This window comes from Chelonia mydas, chromosome 22, assembly GCF_015237465.2.
Source record: "Chelonia mydas isolate rCheMyd1 chromosome 22, rCheMyd1.pri.v2, whole genome shotgun sequence".
Taxonomy (NCBI): Eukaryota; Metazoa; Chordata; order Testudines; family Cheloniidae; genus Chelonia; species Chelonia mydas.
In genome coordinates, this window is record NC_051262.2 from 11,264,187 (window position 1) to 11,278,031 (window position 13,845).

The 13,845-nt window shown below is 40.2% G+C and overlaps 1 long non-coding RNA gene across 1 annotated transcript in view; it reads left to right on the top strand.

Moving 5' to 3' along the window:
* Positions 1 to 13,845, top strand: part of LOC114021123 — a 148,903-nt gene that overhangs the window by 113,087 nt on the left and 21,971 nt on the right. The window contains exon 8 of the long non-coding RNA XR_006286966.1: positions 10,870 to 11,054. This is a non-coding gene — a long non-coding RNA (uncharacterized LOC114021123). The remainder of the gene's footprint in view (positions 1 to 10,869; positions 11,055 to 13,845) is intronic.

Sequence of the window (13,845 nt, forward strand, 5' to 3'; positions counted from 1 at the left end):
GAAAGGGGGAGGAGGATGGAGGGGGGGGGGGGGCTTGCAGAGAGGAGGAAGAAAAATCCAGCCCAGCGCCCGAGGCGTAAAAAATGTTTTCAGCTGCGTGGGGAAATGCAGGGCTAATATTCCGCATTTTAAACTCGGGGGCCCCCGGGTGCATTTTCCGACGCTGCTGGGGCCTAAACGGACTCCAGAGCGGGTGGGGTTCGCTTTGCTGGGGATTACTTTGGAGAAGGGCTCCATTCGGAGCTGGGTTTTGCACCAAGCGGCGTCACGCACCGCACCAGGTGTAAAGGCAGCGCCGGATCGGGCCCTCTGCGCTGCCCCCCCCCGCAGCTGGGAGCCATCCTGGAAACGTCCCGTGGGCTCGCGATGGGGTGGGGAATCCTTGTCGCTGGCAACAGGCGTGTAAGGTGATTATTCTCCAGGTTTTCCCTTCAAATACTGGCATCAGAGTAGGGAATTGGGGGGGGGGGGCTTCATCAGCTCCCTGTCTCTCTCTTCCCCCCCCCCCCCAGCTCTTTTCCCAGTGACAGGCTGGAGCTTGCTTTGATTAGACTGGCCTTGGCTGCTGCCTCCCCAGCTGATGTATTAGTTAGCAAGAGAGGGCCGCAGTTTGCAAAAAAAAAAAAAAAAAAAAAAAAATGCAGAATCATAAAGAGAGAGAACCAGGGGGAGGTTGGAGGACAACAAAGAGAGCAGCTGCTGAAGGGAAGAATAATTTTTTAAGGCAAATGTTTTTTTAAAAATGCAAGCAGGTCCCCCTATATTTCCCCTTACCTTCCCCCCCCCCCCACACACACACACCTTTTTCTGTCAAAAAATGCAGAGGTATGGTTGCTTTGTTCTGTGTGATAGTCCTTTCCCTATATACTCTGGAATCACTCGCTCAGCCTAGGATCACTGAAATCCATATATTCCCCGCCGCCCCCCGCCCCCCTTGCTTTTTCTTGCTGCTGCTTCTGCTGAAGGCTGGAACCTTCCCCACTTCCAAATGGTGAGTTTCTCAATTATTTTCTTATTAACACTGTAATATTCCTTCACCCCTCCCCAAGTTTATATGGGGAGGCGGGAAGAAAGCTTAGCCTATATGCTATGCATGCTTTGTGCCAGACACTTGGAAAGATATCCTGTCTGTTATTATTATGATTTCAGCATTATTTTTCATTGAAATAATGAAATAATTCCATCCCCACCCTGACCGTTTTTTTTCCTTAACCATTTAAATATATAGAACTTCATTTATTCTAGTACATTGTTCAAAGCTTTAAGGATCCTGCTGTGCGTGGCTTGAAATTTTGATATAAACTATTTAAACAGAATGTATTCTCTCAACAGAGGAGGTTCCTATAGAGTCTCTTTCCTTCCACCTGTGTGTCCTGTTTTATAATCTTGAACCTTGATGTGAATTTGCCTGCCATTCTTTGCCTTTTCTTTTTGATCCTTGTTGTGGCAAGAAATAGTTTGTTGCGCCCCTCTCAATCCCTGAGACCCTAACTTGTGATGTTTAGCTTTTAAATCCACGGGTTAGGCTCTTGGGAGCTGTGAGTTGTGCTTTGGCATCTTTTTTTTCTTTTTCTTTTCTTTTTTTGTTGTTGTGGAGCATTTAGTAGACCCTTAAAGAAAAGAAACTTTTAAGTAAAGCGGATCTCTCATCATTGGTTCTAATCAGCTGACTGTAGGGTACTGGTGCCATTTGTTGGTGGCCATTTACCTTAAAATATTATCTCAAATTAAAATATGGGTGTTTGCGAGTGTGTATATTATATGTGTGTGATAAATATGTACATATAGGTATGTGTATAGATTACATATATGTATATATAGATAAACATGATATAGATGTGTATGTATATATAGATCGATATTGATATGTGTGTGTATAGATACCGAAATAGATGATTCAGATGTTTGTGCATGAATATGTATATCGGTGGACCTAAAAATCTAGATGTGTGCTATCAGTGTGTGTATAATATATATGTGCAATTTCAGATATATATATATAATGAGACAGATTTGCTGCAGGCCAGTGAATATAGCATCTATCTATTTTTCTTTCTTGAGAGCAACACACAGTACCCTGAGAGCGTAACTGTAACAGCTCGGTACATTGGTGCTTGACCTCAGACCATCGCAGCTGAAATCCCAGCATGCCTCTTGCTTCCAAGTTTAAAACCTGAACGATTCATCTTAGAAATGTGCTTTGTGGACAAAAAAAAAAAAAGGGGGGGGGGAGAGATGGGTTGGATTTTTTTAATTGTTAGATCTAAAAGAAACCAAACAATAAAATATATATGTCAAATATATATGTATAAATAATTCCAAAATGCTATTCTTCTCAGCAAACGCTGAAGTTCGTTTTAGTCCTTAGAATTTTAACCTCTCTGGTTTTAATATCAAACCTACATGTGACCGATGAAGTAGAAATCAGAAATGTGAAAATACTCCTAGTTCTGTTTTTTCTTTATTACATTTTTTAATGTTGTAAAATTCATTATGGTTGTGATTGTATTTATTTCTGTTCTGTAAGGCAATTTTTAATGACGTTACTGTACCTTTTATGGCACTGAATGCTTGTTTTATATTTTAATACAAATGCTTTAACTTAAAATACAGTGCAACAAAGAGATATTAATTGGTGCAATATTTCAGTACTTATATCAGTTTAGGATATGTCTGGCAGTTCTCGATATTTAATATTTATCTGAACTAGAAAAGCTTTTTTCTTTTTATTTTACACTACAATTTCAGAGATTCTTTTAGCTCCATTTAAAAAAAATCAAACAGAGCATTTTACTTCTGAATTGTAAACTATTCCAAATGTACTGTAATTTAATTATGAATATAAAATTTTCCCCTAGATTATATTTATTTTCCATTACCTGTTTGGTTTTTAAATCCAGATGTAATATGCGAACATCTACCAAACCTTTGTACTATCCTGCTATTGATTTTACACTTGGATACATGAAAAACCTTGCCTTTCCTTCAAAATATATTACTAATCAATTTGCAATCATTATTTTCCAAATGGCAGGGAAGAGACCATTTTGTTTGTGAGAGTTGATGATTTGCTTATAACTATTTAATATCTTTGTTGATTTCCTCTGAAGCATGTCAGTGTGAACAATGCCTTATAATCTTTGGAAGGAGAATTTTTAAAAAAGGAATTATTCATATTTGTATTCTGGATAAGATAGATGTTTTCTTTTGAACCTGTTTCTGTAATCAGCATTATTCTATCACAAATCCAGTTGTGTGGAATGTATATCAATGTTGCAGTGTGATACAGGGCCTGATCCAAAGCCCACTGAACTCAAGGGAAGTCCTTCTATTGATTTCAATGCATTTGGATCACACCCTGAGTTCTTTAGTAAGAAACAATACCATGTAGTGCATGTTTCATATATTCTGCAGAAATTATACCGTCTTTCCTCTCACCTCTGTGTTAATATTGGTGCACAAGGATTTCTGCTCTATTATTATGAGGAGAAGTAGATGAAACAAAACATGCAAAAGATTGTCCATTTCAGAAAGGTTGCTTCTGCTGCAAAGGCAGGTTCCTCACCCCTCCCTCCCAGAAGCACATCACTGAAGTTCAGTGAAATGAATAACATAATTGGTAGTTGGTTCAATCACTACCAGTCTAGACTAGCCCAGACACATCAATTAGAGAGGGCTGTCTTTTTAAAGGGACAGTGCAACCGAAACGAGCGAGGCCTTATCTCAAAGTGAAAATCCAGCTTGGCAGAAATAAAAAAAAAGAGAGAGAGAAGTAAATTGGAGCTTTTGGGGAACATAGAAGGCAGGAAGCTTGAGAGAACAGGAGGGAATAATAACTGAAATATAATGCACTCCCCACCTCCCATCGCCCCAACCTACCAGCGCAAACTCATAATTCAGTGCACCAGGGACACAGGTTCAGTGGCATTTCTTAGTTAGATTTGTGTGAGTGCAATTTTAGAGATGGCAATGTTATTGAAACTTAATTACCTTATAAATATCGAGTCAGAGTGATTTCCATGTAAGCAAATAGAAATCAATGCTAAACTATCCTGCAGCATTTTTTCACCCTCAAAACAAACAAACAAAAATCCAGGGTGCATATATACTGGAAAGCTCTGATTGTCTTCTCTCTGATAAAATTTTAAAGGTAACTACACAGCCTGTCTAGATCCTAGCACAACTATATAGAAAAGTAAACTGTGAAAAGCCAGCTTGTGTTAATAGCAAAATTGAGGAGAAAATAGATTACAGAATGTCTTGATTTTTATTAAAAAATTGAGGCGGTAAATAAAGCAGGCTGTGTTTGAGACTGCATCCAGCACTAAGAAAAGAAAATGCTTGATTAGTTTCAATTAAAGCATATCTAATATATTATAATGAAATTTAACATAACACATTCCAAGCTAATCTTTGTCATACCTATATGAAAAAATAAAAGCAAAAAGCATGAGCATCTCATTTATTGCAAACCCCTCCCCTCAATAAATGCTAATTCAGCAAAATATATTTGGCCAGATCTTGCAACTGGGAGTTTTGCCTGAGTAAGGACTGCAAGACTGGGCACTATGAGTTCAAACTCTTTATAATCTCAGCAGAACTTGCTTTCCCAAGCTGAAAGAAATGATGTTTGGTGGTGGCAAAGGGGGGAAGTCCAGGACCATCCTAAAATCTTCCTTGTTGCTCATTTATTTCAAGAGCTATAATATACAAAAGGTTGCACGATACTGTATTTGAAAAATGGAGAATGATTTTACTACCCTTCCATTCCTAATTCCTTCCAGGGCACTTAGGGATTTATTGGGCTAGTTACCAAATGATATGACATACAATTAAATGGCTGGTGCTGATTAGCTGATTGATTAATTCCTAGTTGATTTCTAATTATAAACTTTATTCACATTATAAATTCCTGACAGTAACATGCCAGTTTGGTGGAAATCCACTTGGCTTTCTCCTATTATATTGGTTTGCAGCCATTTAACATGTAAAGTCAGTTGAAAATGGCATAAAACATTTTTCTATAGTTTATTTTAAGCATTAACCTTTTGATTCCCCTTTTAAAGAATGGTCTCTTTGACCACACTTCAGTTCTTCTAACTGTTAGGACATTGGTATATAATGTGTACACACACACACACACACACAGAGTAACGTTGGAAACTACTGCATTATACAGAGAATAAGTAACAAACTATTCTTTATTTTAAGACTTAACTTGGTGTGTCGTCAAATAATTTATACTGTTTTGTGGATATTTTTCTTTTTTGCTGCCCATGGCTGTTTATATTGGCTTAGTTGCAAATAAGCAGCTATGCAAACATCATATTAAAAGGTTCAGATGAAGTTTATAAAACAAAACACAAAAGGCACAAGTTTTTAACCGTTATCTCGCACCTCTGAAAATGCTTGTGCTGACATTGTCTAGAAGAGACGCTCCTGAGCTAACTGGACTACATGGCTGCTGGCGCTGCCCAGCCTTTCCCCAGTGCTCAGAGTGAAAGAGCATCCCAGTTCTTCTTCACTCTTGAGAACACACACATTGTTTCAGTAATCCCCGCAATAAATGCTAATTAGTAATGCGCCAGGACCCTACCAGCCAGAGCAATTATCATAATGTACCTTTTCCTTTTAAACACATTCCTTGCTGATTTACATTTTTTAAGCAATAGTGTATTCCTGTTCCTTTGAAAAACCTTTCCATTGCATTAGCAGTAAGTGTGTGTGTGTGTTATATGTAGCAACATTGAAACACACTTTGATTATTGCACAGGGAATTGCAAAACGAAATGAAAGTGCGTAAAGAATTTCCCACATGTGAAATTTTATTTTCAAACCCAGATTTTTTCTTTCCCCTCCCTGTCTGCCCCCCTTCTACCACCACCAAAACCCACTTACTGAGGAGAACAAAGGAAATCACTAACTATAAAGGCGTCATTAAGTATGAACAGCAACAGCAAGATAAAGCGTGTGATATGACAACATATTTTATTGCACAAAAGTCAAGATAATTAAATAATTCAGTGGTATTCTTAACTAATTAGCACAAAGATCTTTCAGAAGCCATCAGGAGAATGGATCTAATCAAATCTAATAACATGCTGCATTACTCAAAGATCACATATTTTCCAATGCTGCTAATATTTTTCAAACTGATAAAATAACAGGAAGGTTACAAATATGTGCACGTTTAATCAGCCTGTTTTTCAATGTGCTCCTTTTCTGCATGAAGTGATTAGATCTTTGTGGGAAGTGACTATGTACGGCGGGAGTTTCCAGGGCTAGTCAATGATAAAAATCACAGATTGAGAAAATCAATTCAGTTTTAACTAATCTCTTAAAAGGATTCATTATCGGGCTAGGATTCATTATTGTGCTGAACATTATGGGGCTGACTCACTTGGATTGATGGTTTGTGCACGTACGCTGGAGTTTGCCTGAGATCTTCTAATGTGGCTCATTGGGAGCCTCATTTGCCCATTTTCTGCTTTCCCAACCTTTAAAAACATGTCTACCAACCTGAAGAGAGACCGATGCTTTTTAATTCAGAATCCAGTTGTGAGGCCAGATTCTGATCTCATTTGACTGGTGTAAAATCCGGACTAACTCCACTGAGATCAGTGGAATTGATTTAGATTTACACCGGGGTAAATGACATTGCAATGACCTGTGCTCGTGGGGAGATGCTTACTTTTTCCTCTAGGTGCATGAGTCTTTAAGCAAAAGCCAGAGACTACGTGTACGAAGCATGAGCACAATAGGGGCAGACTGTCAGTGGCTACTGTACAGAAGAGCAGACTATACACTGAAGCACCTGCCAAGGCACTGATGCTGCTATTGGAAATCTCTCCTGGTAGCGCTTTTCGGCAAATAGACATCAAATACATCGAATATTATTCATTATATGCAATTATACTGCAGTACTGACACCTGTGCATTGTTTTATGTAGTATATTTGCTGACTCACGTTTGATCATATACTGCCTATATATTTTACATAAGTAAAAGTGACTCATTCCTATACTAAACAAAGGAATATTTGGAAAATCATTTTGTCTGATGGAAAATTAAGCATTTATCCTTTTAAGGAAATGTCTGTATATTATTCACCATTAAAATAACAGAAAAGGGCATATGTATATATAATGAGGTTTAGATGCAGTGTTGCCTACTTTTCTTACTATGAGCCCAAACCTTTTCATGTACGAGCAGACCTAACTCCCACAGACTCCATGGATTACTGAGATGAGGCAGTTTTGTGGGGTCAGGCTCTACTTTTGGTAATTCTTTGTGTTTCACGTAGCAAGGTAGTGCCTGAAGACACAAACTGAGATTGAAGCCCTGTTGTGCCAGGCACTGTCCACACACACAGCATGAGATAGCCCCTGCCCTAAAGGGCTGGCTGTCTAAATAGACAAGACAGACAAAGGGTGGGTGAGGAAAAAGAGGCACCGAGAGGTGACCTGCTCAAGGATACATAGCAGGTCATTGGCAGGGCAGAGTATAGAACTCAGCTGGCCTGACTCCTGGGCCAGTGCCCCATCCACTGGGCCACACCACACCTCTGGACATGCACAGTTTATGAATACCGTCACTGGTATGCAAGAATGTAAATTCAACATAGCAAGTTGCATTTCTAATGCACATTTGGCTGTAGTTGTAAAAGAATACATGTTACTTACATGAGCACGTTACACTCCTTTCCTGTATGTTCTGCATCCTATTGTTGCTATTCACTCCATGTTCAGACTATTGTATTTGGTCTGAGATGAGTGGCTGGCTGATTTAAATGTATATATTTATATTCAAGGAGAGCAATTACTCTCCCTGATTTAAGAGATTCAAAACATGAAGGTGATCATGGAAGACTGAGGTCCTGCATGTACAGTAAATTAAAATTGCTTTTATTTTACTATAGCTATTCCAGTACTGTATAATCTACTCTCGTCAGATGGGTTTGACTACTGACTTCTCATCCTAGCATTTTGTTGTGTTGGCTGTTCTGTCCGTACTATACGGTGCTCTGCTCAGAGAGCTCCAAGGTAGGTGTCCAATCTACAGCAGCGTCTTCAGAGTGCACCACTGACACACTTAATTTAATTGTCTGTTTTTTAAAAAAATAGGCATATAAAGGATCAGCACCGGCTGTGCTGTGCAATCAGCGCTTCTTGTGCTATCCTGCAACCAAGGGGGAGCCTCGAGCAACAGCTAATGAACAAGAATTGCTTGGACCCAACAAGTGGTAGATTGACCTCGGCAGAAGCAACTTCTTCCTGCCGCTTCTCAAACCGTGACTGCTAATGTAAAAAAATTAAAAACCCAAATAGCCAGCCAACCAACCAACGCCGATGCTATTGTACCAGCTGCAACGTGTTGCTGCTCCATAACCTTAGAATATGGGACAAATTACATATGCCCAAGAGGAGGAAAATTCTAGTCACCTCCTAAGAGGAGAAGAGAGGTCCCAACAGCTCCTTCTGGCCACCACAAGAAGCTGACCTGATTGTCTACATGCCACAGAGAGCTGTGTTCTGATGATCGCAGGGTGCAGCATACTGCTTGTTTGATCTGTGCGCCTCCTGTCACTTCACCCACAGGAATGAGGAAGTGCTACGAAGCAGCAGAAATTCTAGAGCTTGGCAATCAGGAGAAGCAGCCCTCCTGTGAGCTCTTTTTCTGTGAAGCTTGAGACTTGCCTAAACTCCAGCTTCTCCACTAGGAACAAGAGTTTGTTCAGAATATGGCGGGGGAGGAAAATTTGGCTACCGTGTGTGTGCACTTGTTCCATGTCTGAACTTGCTGAGTATAGAACTGTTATTCCCAAGGAATCCAGTAAATGGTGAATCTGCAAACCAGTTATCCATTTGTGTTTGTCTCATTTGGTCATCCCTTAGGGCCTCATCTGGCCTTCACAGCATCTAGTCCCCCACAAGAGGATAGGTTGTTACAGTGTTGGGATCCACAGGAAAGTTAAAATGAAAGAGGGACGGGAGAGAGAGGCTAATATTTGGGGAACCTCACATATGTACATTAGAAAAAAATGGACGGATCAAAATTTGCCTTCAGTTATACCCATCTACTCCATTTTCACTTCACTGAGGCTGCATGGGCATAATTGAGAGGAGGCTATGTTAAAAATTACTCTCTCTAGCTGATAGCCCATAGAATATCTTGTTTAGTCTATTTGAATTTGTATTAGCTGCCATCTCTAGAGAATACAATACTGTAGATCATTCCAGAAAGTACTGTACATTTTGGGCATGATTCTCAGAGTCCATTGGCTCATGTGTAAAGGCATCTGTGCACACCTTTCGGGTATGGTGGCACCTGGGCCTGCAGATAGAATTTTTATGCTCAAAACACATTTGGACAAAGGGAGGCCAACTTGAAGACATTTTGGCTCTTTATTAGTTTGGCATATTTATGCCAAAGTGTTTAGTGTCTGTCCCGAACATACAGATAGATCTGTTAAAAACAAAGCAAGATCAAAACCAATAAAACCATGCAAATATGCTGTTGTGTTGTTCCAAAAGCATTTGGTGGGTGTCTAATGCCCCTTTTGAAAGAGGCCAAATCCATGGTGTTTCTAAAGTCATGGGACATAACCTGAATCAGCAAGGAAATGTGTTAATTGCACCAGTTTTCCCCCTGTTCCAGAGATGAATTTTGCCCACATTCCAGTTGCCAAATAAGGCACTGACACTGCAGGAAGTCCATGTGAGTGGCTCATTATGCTCGCATGGAGCCCCATCAGAATCATGGGGTGTGAAGTCAGTGGAGCTCCGTGCAAGAGAAAAGGGATGTCACGTTGAGCCAACTCCACTCTGGGGCTTGGACACTTAACTAGTGGCACTGTAGGTCACTCATCAGGAAGAGTTTGCCATACTCATCTTTCAGTTGAGCTATTAAATCCAAGGTCCTTTCTGCTGCTCAGGGACAGATGTCCAAGGAGAAGTTAAGTTCCTTTGGCACAATTTGTGTGAAACCTTTTTTTTTTTTTATTTCTCTTTGGATTTAATACACAAACAAGGAGAAACAACAATATTGCAGGAACTAATTCATTACTCCAGCTTCTGAGGACAAAATATTATGAAACATATTCTGTCCTCACCTGCAGCCTGCTAGCAAGGCTTGGCTTTACACGTACACCGGACAACACCACATGGAATAATAACCAGCCAGGGGTAATACAGAAGGGTATGACTCATGGAAGACCATGGCTCATACGTCATAATTTAGTAATAACCCTTTGCACTTCTGCAGCATGTTCCATCGGGGGATCTCAAAGCACTTTATGAACTTTACTGAATCAAGCTGCGCAAACCCCTTGAGGGGCCAGTAAATAACTGTTCTTATCTCCTATTTACAAATGAGGAAAATTAGGCACAGAGAAATTAAGCCCACATTTCAAGATTCTGATCCCCTCACTAGCATGAAGACCTTACCACTCCAGAAGCCAATGGGACTTTTCTAAGAGTGGGGTACTGTTGTAATGAGCAAGGGTGGCTGAATCTAGGTGTAAATGTCCCCTGGCCTTGGGTGCCTCTACTTTTGGGTGCCTGACTCCCAACATCCTTTTCAGAAGGGCTGAGCACCTGTCATTCCAAACCAACCAAGTCAAGGGGCGCTGTGGGTGCTCAGCACCTCTGGTAATCAGACCCTTAGTGTCTCAAGCTGGGCACCTAAAAGCAGTTGTCACTTTTGAAGAGTTTGACATAAGTAACTAGACCAGCAGAGCTGGAACCCGAACCCAATCTTTTCATACCTGGTACTTTGCTTAAACCATTAGCTCATGTTGCGTCTCTGGATGCAACAAAAGCTACAATCACTTGTCTAATGTATCTTTGTTTCTAATATTTTGCTTTGCAGACATTTCCCTACACATCTCAGAAGAACGTACTAAGTTATGGCAAAAACAGCGATTGAGAAATAGCCGCCCCTCCATCAACTCATAATGCCTAGTGGCACTTGTTGAGACAAGGAAAAGGAATAACTCCAATCTCCTACTCAGCATCGCCTCTCTCAGGAAAACAGCCTCTAATGCTCAAAGCTAGGTGAGCTACTTCTGGGAGCCTGAATTGCATTTACAATCACTAAGGTCCTGTCTGCACTCGCCAGGGGGACTAGTTGTGACCCAGCAGAGACCCCCCTGACTTCAGATAAAGTTGCAGTGGAGATTGTTCCTTAAAGAAGTCGTATCCGAGGTCCTGACCCTGCAAAGATTTATGTTTGTGCTTAACATGAATAGTTCAGTTGAACTCAATGGGACAACGCACTTTTGTAAATCCTTGCAGAGTCAAGGCCTAACTCACAGATCTATAAAGTTCTTGAGCTCTCTTGAGTATGAAAAGTGCTGTATACACACTGAGTGAAATCCTGGCTCTATTCAAAGGCAAAACTCTCATTCACTTCAGCAGGGCCGGGTTTTCACCCGCAAATTCTATTCTGTTCTTTAAATTAATCCTTTATAATATGGTTACATCTAGGCCTTTTTTGTTTTGCTATCTCTCTCCAGTGAGGTGAAGGGCCAGGGGTCAGGGGAAATGAGATGACTAAATAGAAGGAGAATAAAAGCTTTGGTATCTGAAGTCTGCACCTTGCGCCACATCCTGGTCTCACACTGCTTTAAATTTGGTTCTACTCTACTATAGTCAGTGGAGTTATTCCACATGTGACTCATATTATAATCTGGCCCCATCACCATTAGCAGAGTAATATTTGAGGGCTTTGTTGCTGGGATTGTTTTTTCTTCCTTCTCCACTTTTTATTCAGTTGGTACCTTGTCCATTCTTTTCATTTTGTAGGATTCTGCCCCTGATTTTCACAGCTCAAATGTCTTTTGCACAGTCTCCGGCTGTCCTCTTCTTCCATTAAAACAGACGGGAAAAAACGTTGAAAAGCTCAGTGGTAAAAACAATCATCAGACCATTTATTCTTGAAGGCTTGGATGTTGCTTGTGCAGCTATGCTCGATCTTCGGGATCAGTTGGGTTTTCCACTGGTAAAGTAACAGCAAAAGAGCATGTGGCTAATAAATAGACTGATCACTGAAATATACTCAATGATTTTTTCTTCTTGATACATTCCTGATTTCTTATGCTCCTTTCATCAGATTAGACATCACCATCTTCATAGCCCCATATTTTTCTCTGGTAAATGGACAATGATTGCAGTAGAAAGCCACACATACAATGGGCCAAATCCATCTCTGGTGTAACTATTTTAGTCAATGGAATTGCATCAGGGTATGATTTTGACCCAGTGATAGTAAAACCAGATGTTAAGACAGTAAAACAAGAACTGATCTGCTGGCAGCTTTGATCCTGCTGACTTTAATCCTGTTCCAGTGGACTTTTTTTTTTATGCTAAGAGAATGTTTGGAGCTAGATTTAATCCATTTCCCAGAAAGCACTGATGCAATGGTATAAAACCAGAAACTTGCTGGTCAAGACAAGAACAAATAGCTGGATGTTCAATAAGCCTTCCTTTGCCTGGAGCATCTTAGAAATTGATGCAATATATGATGAACACTCATCTTTGTTTCTGTAATTTATCCCTGACATCAAATTTCTTTTTTCGTTTACATTCAATGCTACATGGGTGAAAGTCACCCATTGAGCAGAGCACGAGGCCCATACACCTCAAAATGGGACTTAGTGCTACAAAGATCTTGGGCTGGCCCTCTGCAAAAGGGTGAATTTTTATCTCCTGACCATAGCAATTACATAGCCTATGGCTTCCAGAACCATTTTTAACCCTCACTGGAAATGAGTCACCCTTTACCAAGATTGGAAGCTCATCGGGGCAGAAAGTGTGTCTGGTGGTATTTGCCCCTAATGGTCCAGGTACACCCATGATGCTGTAGAAATAAAAATAAAGTCACGTGTCTCGGGCTAAGAGTTTCATTGTGAGAGCCAGGATGGGAACTCAAAAGCTGCCGGCTTCCCATCCTTTGTCCCACACCAGGAGTACCATTGACGATATAACCTACTTTGAAACACAGCCCAAGACTCAGTGAAGGTTTTGAAGCCACAGAATAGTTCACTATTCAAGTTACTTCATTTCGTACAATGGCTTAAAAAGGTCTCAAGCAAACCTAGTAACTAGTCTGATTCAAAAGCCACTGACATGCTTCAGCCCAAAACCTTCATCAGAAGTCCAAGGATCAGATCTTCAGCTGTTACAATTCTGTAGCTTTCAATAGTATTAGGCTGATTTACACCAGCTGAGAATTTGCCTGCATTGAAAAGTTTGGCCATTTCAGAGTTTGTGACTTCATCCCTCACATTGATCGCTGAGATTTTGGACTAAGTTCTGTGCACGTATCTTCATGATTAAGATGTCAAACAATTGGAAAGCAAGTCTGGAAACTGCTAAGTATCAAATTAAAAGGTTATTTTTGTACCCACTGTTCATTATTTCTGTTTGCTTTAACTACTTTGAAAGTGTAATGGCAGATATTCATGACAGCTAATCTATTTTATGACGTTCTTCTCTCAGGAACAATTTTGGGTTTTGCCAGTAAGGGTCACCTTGGGACAGTCCTCAGGAACACCTTGGATTCCTCTGGTCATTGTATCAGTTTCTGCAGATTTTAAGCTTTCATTTATTTCATGTTTTTAGCTGTTATGGTTGCAAAGATTACTTTTAAAATCTGGAACCAATGCACGGTTTTCTGCAGATAAATGGACAAACAATAGATCAGACAGTGTGAAATATCCTCAGTCATCTCAGTGAAGAACTCTGAAACATAATGACACCAATTTAAATGCCAACATTAAATACTTTACTGCCAATAATTTTGGCAAAAAAAATCTAGTTCTTCTGGGATAGTAGCAGGGCCTTG